At 45.0% G+C, this 6,000-nt stretch overlaps 1 protein-coding gene across 2 annotated transcripts in view; it reads left to right on the top strand.

Annotated features, from left to right (window-relative positions):
* Positions 1 to 1,056: 1,056 nt before the first annotated feature.
* LOC149127964 (uncharacterized) overlaps positions 1,057 to 6,000 on the top strand; it is a 58,814-nt gene continuing 53,870 nt past the window's right edge. The window contains exon 1 of one of the 2 annotated variants that reach the window (XM_089327383.1): positions 1,057 to 1,856. The gene's annotated coding sequence lies outside the window, so the exon portion shown is untranslated. The remainder of the gene's footprint in view (positions 1,857 to 6,000) is intronic. The other variant, XM_089327382.1, reaches the window with a different exon arrangement.

Below are 6,000 nucleotides of genomic sequence, written 5' to 3'. Positions count from 1 at the left end.
ACAAAGAATATTGCCTGATATAATAAACATTAGTGTGAAATGAATGGATACATTTAAGCATTCCTAATCCAGCAATTCTAATCCCATGAATTATAATTGACAGAAGTAATCACAAACAGAACTCCATGTCATCCTGCTTCCATTTATATTTCTACTTAAAATCTTAAAAATCAAACACCACACATATACCTAAGAATGCATAATATTTATATGCTATCTTGATATTAAGCATGAGAAAAATAACCATACAGCAATAGCAACTTTGAACCTCCTTTCTTTTTTAGATGTTATAATCCTATGTGTTTCTCTACAGTGAAGATTAGGATTGTAGATACTCTTCCTCTCCCTCACTTTTTATTTTAGAGATGAGAAATCTGGGGTTTTAGAAACTGAGCCCCAAGATAAAAGAAATATTTCTTTTTTTTAAAGAAGATTTTTTTTTATTTGAAAGGCAGAGTTACAGAGAGGCAGAGGCAGAGACAGAGAGAGAGAGAGAGAGAGAGAGAGAGAGACTTCCATCCACTTGTTCACTCCCCAAATGGCTGCAATAGCCATAGTTAAGCTGATCCAAAGCCAGGAGCCAGGAAATTCTGGGTCTCTAATGTGGATGCAGGGTCCCAGGCATTTGGGCCATCTTCTACTGCTTTCCCAGGCTACAGCAGAAAGCTGTATTGGAAGTGGAGCAGCAGGGAATTGAACTAGTCCCCGTATAGAATGTCGGTGCTGAAGGCGGAGGCTTAGCTCACTACGCCACAGCGCTGGTCCTGAAAGACTTCTTAAACCAATATGTCACATTGGTTGGCCTTTAAGCTAGACTTTTTTTTTTTTTTTTTTTTTTTTTTTACCATACTTCCATGGGCAAATTCAATTCTAATCTCTTTCCACCTCAGCTTTCTCTTTGTAAATTTGTTAATCCAGAATTAACCTAAGGTATAATTGATACAAAGTAAGGCATTTACTCTGTTAATCTGGCCCCTAGAAGATACTTGGCAATGTTAGTATCCAGTTCTCTCTCTCTCTCTCTCTCTTTTTTTTTTTTTTTTGTACTTGGTGAATTAGAGGGTAGTGTAAAATGCTTTGAAAAGAACCACAAATAAGACACAAATAAAAATTGTATTCTCAAATCTAGATGTTAAACTATGCCGTGTACACCTGTGCTGAGAGTTACATTGAAATCCTTGTCATTCATTACTTGAGAAAAGCTGTCCAGGAATAAAGCAGCAGGGGGATTTTCCTGAGGGAAACAGCATGTGTGAGGGAACCGGGATTTGGGACTCAGCAGCAGTGGCTGTCAGTTCTTAAGATTTTGATCAAGAAAGGATGAACAGCAGCTGATCCTCGAGATCTGGGGTGGGAAGGAAGGGAAGGAGGGATGTAAACAAAAGCAAACGCCCTCTGGTTCCCAGCATGTCTCCACCCACCCTGCACTGAAGTCCTAGGAGAGGGCCAGTAAGTCTATCTTATGTCCTGGCCTGGACTCCATTTCCCAGAGTCACCTGGCGCTCTAACGTCTCCTGCTCTGAACGCCTGTGCGCGTGCATGTGGGAGAACGTGCGCATGCGCGTGCCTTTCCCTGTGGTTCCGGGTTGGGAACAGAAGTTGATTTACTGATCAGAGAGGTCCCTGAGAGGCCGCGCTGCTCCTTCTCCCACATTCACTGGGGAGTCTTGCTCTGCAAGTGCAATTGCAGGCGGTTCGGGAGCACACACCCCAGACCTGCCGCCCACGGCTTCTGTGCCTCTGCATCTGCCACCGTGGGCCCCAAGTTCCAGCGACTTCTCCTGTCCCACACTCTCCGCTTTGCTCCCCGTGTGTCCTGAAGAAAGGGGACGTGCTCCCGAGATTTTCCACGGCAAGTATGGAGAACAGGAGGGGCATCTATGCGTGTGTGGGAGAGGGGAGGGTGCGATGGTGGGTGGCAGCTCCCAGACCTCGATCACTTGCTTCTCAGTGATCCTGGGAGCTTCTCCGGCAGAGTCAAGGCTGGGGCCCAGGTGTTGTGTCTCCCACCGCCGCTTCCCAGTCTCCCGATGTACAGCCGGTCCCACGGGCTGCCTCACTCAAATTCTCCTTAAAGTACACTGGACAAGGAACAGCACAAGCAGGGCAGTTGAGAGCACGCTGAAGGAAAGAGTCCCATTCCCTATATTTAAATAAGCCCAGTTCTCACTTTGGTGGGTCAGAGAATGCCTTGTGGCTGGGCCTCCGGCTATATCCCCTGGTAGTTCCAGCTGGGCAGGGCTCAGTGGCCCTCATCTGGAGCCCGAGGCAGTGGAGAGGTGGAGATGGCAGATCAGAGTGGGCTCTGGCTCCTGGCCCCCATGCTGAACCCCGCGGACACATTTAACAGCTGGGGCGCTATGTGTTTGGATGACTTTCCCAGCAGCACGTGAAGCTTGTGCAGTAGCTTTGTGGATTGATCGCTCCTCCATGTTTAATTAACAGACTTTTTCAATCTGGAGCTTGAGGCCATGGAAACGTAGCTGATTTATTTTCCTGCTTTTTGATTTCTGTCTTCAACCCTTCTTTCTTCTCATGTTATTAGGGATGTGAACTTTTATTACCTGCTGCTAATCCCTTTGCAAAGTGAGAAGTGAACTGAAATTAATGCAAGTCTACTGTGTGAGTTAATAATGAGCTACTTCAATCTGGATTTTCATGGTGGAGAGCTACAAAAACATAAATACAGAAAAGTATCAGTTTTTCTTGTCTAGTTCTTTACAGTCACTCAATGCTCCACCAAGCTGATTATCTTACAGTCCGTACGGTTTTAATTAAGGGGGCCAGTTACTTTTTTTTTTTTTTTAATTTGACAGGCAGAGTTAGAGAGGAAGGTCTTCCTTCCGGTGGTTCACCCCCCAAATGGCCACTATGGCTGGTGCACTGTGCTGATCTGAAGCCAGGAGCCAGGTGCTTCCTCCTGGTCTCCCACATGGGTGCAGGGGCCCAAGCACTTGGGCCACAGCAGAGAACTGGACTGGAAGAGGAGCAAATGGGACAGAATCCAGTGTGCATATGGGATGCCGGCACTGCAGGCAGAGGATTAACCAAGTGAGCAACGGCACCGGCCAGTTACTTTTTAAAAAAAAAAAAAAATTATTTATTTATTTGAAAGGCAGAGTTACAGAGAGGCAAAGACACACACACACACACACACACAGAGAGCTCCCATCTGCTGGTTTACTCCCCAGATGGTCACAATGGCCAGAACTGCATGGATCTGAAGCCAGAAGCCAGGACCTTCTTCCAGGTCTCCCACACAGGTACAGGGGACCAAGCACTTGGGCCATCTTCCACTGCTTTCCCAAGCCATAGCAGAGAGCTGGATCAGAAGTGGAGCAGCCAGGTCTTGAACCAGCACCCGTATGCTTTTACCCACTCAGCCACAACACCAGCTTCAAGTTACTTTTCTTATTCTGGGTTCTGTGTTTAACCCCATGATATTTTCAACATGGGAGGATATTGGTGATAGATTTTCAAAATGACTGGTCTGTGGAAGCCTTTGTACAGGTGTTAATGTGAAGATGGGTAAGGAAGAAAAGAGAAAATGTGCCCCTCTCCCCCCACAGAGATGCCCACACAGTACGGTAAAAGATGTGGCTTTGGGCTGGCACTGTGGCTCAGTAGGTTAATCCTCTGCCTGTGGTGCCAGCGTCCCATATGGGCACCAGTTTGAGTCCCAGCCGCTCCTCTGATCCAGCTCTCTGCTATGGCCTGGGAAGGCAGTAGAAGATGGCCCAAGTGCTTGGGCCTCTGAACCCATGTGGGAGACCCAGAAGAAGCTCCTGGCTCCTGGCTTTAGAACAGTGCAGCTCTTCTGGCCATTTTGACCAACTGGGGAGTGAACCAGCAGAAGGAAGACCTTTCTGTCTGTCTATCCATCTCACTATCTGTAATTCTACCTCTCAAATAAATAAATAAAACATCTTTTAAAAAAAGAGAAATGTGGCCCTGAAAACTATTGCTATAGACTTTCAGTGTAATGAAGTTTTCACTTGATTGACTGAGTGATTCATAGATTCTGTTAGAGTCCTGTTGTCACCAGATTACTAATCTGTGAAACTCATTTAGCATAGTAAGGTTACCTAGGAAGTAAAAATAGAAAGTGACTCCTGGATAGAGGTTGCTAGGGTGACAGCATTCTTCCCCTCAAACCCAGTGTGTTTTTTACCTTTTCTCGCATGTACTCCCTATCACAGTGTTTGCGAGTGGACAAGCAGTGATGTGTTTCTGCTGAAAAGAGCTGCTTCACACCCAGGAAACAACTGTAAGACACTTTCTTAGCAACTATGTTGTGTGTACATTAATATGAACTTGAAAACAGCCAAGAACAGGATTCCTGGACTACTCAGGCTAACTCACTGTCCTTGGCACATCATTCCCTGCTCTGCAATAAGTTTCTGGCAAGTTCTTTAAAATTTTTAGGAGAGATATGTTTCATATGAGAGACATAATCTGGTAATGCAGCAGTGATGTCTTTAAGAAAAGGTGCCATGTGAGGAAGCAGTCTGATGTGTCCATTCATCTTCCCATTAATGACTCTCATTGATGTCCAGCACAGGGTGACAGAAGCAATCCTCCTTCTGAATTGCATCAAGCCAGCAAGATTCCTCTACAGTTTATCTGAGCTTTCCTTGTATGAGGGAATCACCAAAATACTACATTGTATAGGGTTTTTAAAATTCATTTTATTTACTTGAAAGGCAGATTTACAGAGAGATGGAGAGACACAGAGAGGTCTTCCATCCATTGGTTCACTCCTCAAATGGCCACAATGACTTGGCTTGGGCCAGGCTAAAATGAGAAGCTAGGAGCTTCTGGTTCTCACACTTGATTTCAGGGGCCCAAACACTTGGGCCATCATCCTTTGCTTTCCCAGGTGAGTTAGTAGGGAGCTATATTGGAAATGAAGCAGCCAGGTCTTGAACCAGTGCCCATGTGGGGTGCTGGCACTGCCAGGGTCTGCTTAACCTACTACACCAGTCCCATGTGCATTTTTCAAAGAGGGGGAGGGGTTAAATTTTTCTAATATGACTCTCAAAGATTATAATTTGTAGTAGATGATGATTTTGGTTATATTTTGAGTTTCATTAAATTTCTATATTTTTGAAGTTAATGAGTACTAGTAGTTATCTTATTTTTTGTAAAGATTTATTTATTTTACTTGAAAGTCAGAGTTACAGAGAGGAGAGGCTGTTCGCTGGTTCACTCCCCAGTTGGCTACAGTGGTCGGAGCTGTGCCGATCCAAAGCCAGGAGCCAGGAGTTTCTTCTGTGTAGTAGTTATGTTATGTTATGTTATCCTTGCTTTGGATAAATAAACTCTCTCCCATCCCTCAGTTAAAATGCTTTTAAAAATAGGTTTATTTTGAGGGCTGGCACTGTGGCATGGCAGGTGAGGCTGCCACCTACTGTGCTGGCATCCCATATGGGTGCTTGTTTGAGATGCAGCTTCCTGCCGTGGCCTGGGAAAGCAGTGGAAGATGGCCCAAGTTCTTGGGTTCTGCACTGCATGGGAGACCTGACAGAAGCTTCTGGCTCCTGGCTTCAGATAGATCCAGCTCTGGCCATTGCAGCCATTTGGGGAGTGAATCAGTGCATGAAAGACCTCTCTCTGTGCCTCTGCCTCTCTGTAACTCTGCCTTTTAAATAAATAAATAAATTTTTACATGTTACACCATGGAGCTGGCCCCAAGACCTAACAGGTTTTCTGGGTGCTTATCTTGGGGTTCACTTTGAGCACTAAGCACAGTTATTCTGTGTGACTGAATATTTCATGTTCCTTCTTATGGAAAAGTTTTTCTCATGTTCTGAGTGATTGGGCTACATCTGCCCGTAGTGGAAACTAAAACTTAATTTGGCATTTGAACACCCAGAGTGCTGAGTCCTGTAATCTTCTGAATTTAATCAGAAAATGTGTTTTGAAACATTTGATCTGTGGGTAGGCAGGGTAGTTTTCCTGGATCCCTGTGAGAATTGATGAGCTGATGGTGTTTTTCTA

The sequence above is a fragment of the Oryctolagus cuniculus genome, chromosome 2, assembly GCF_051225735.1.
Source record: "Oryctolagus cuniculus isolate XC-2025 breed Fujian yellow rabbit chromosome 2, ASM5122573v1, whole genome shotgun sequence".
Taxonomy (NCBI): domain Eukaryota; kingdom Metazoa; phylum Chordata; class Mammalia; order Lagomorpha; family Leporidae; genus Oryctolagus; species Oryctolagus cuniculus.
Note: the sequence above shows the minus strand (reverse complement) of the source record. Positions and strands in the feature narration are given on the sequence as shown.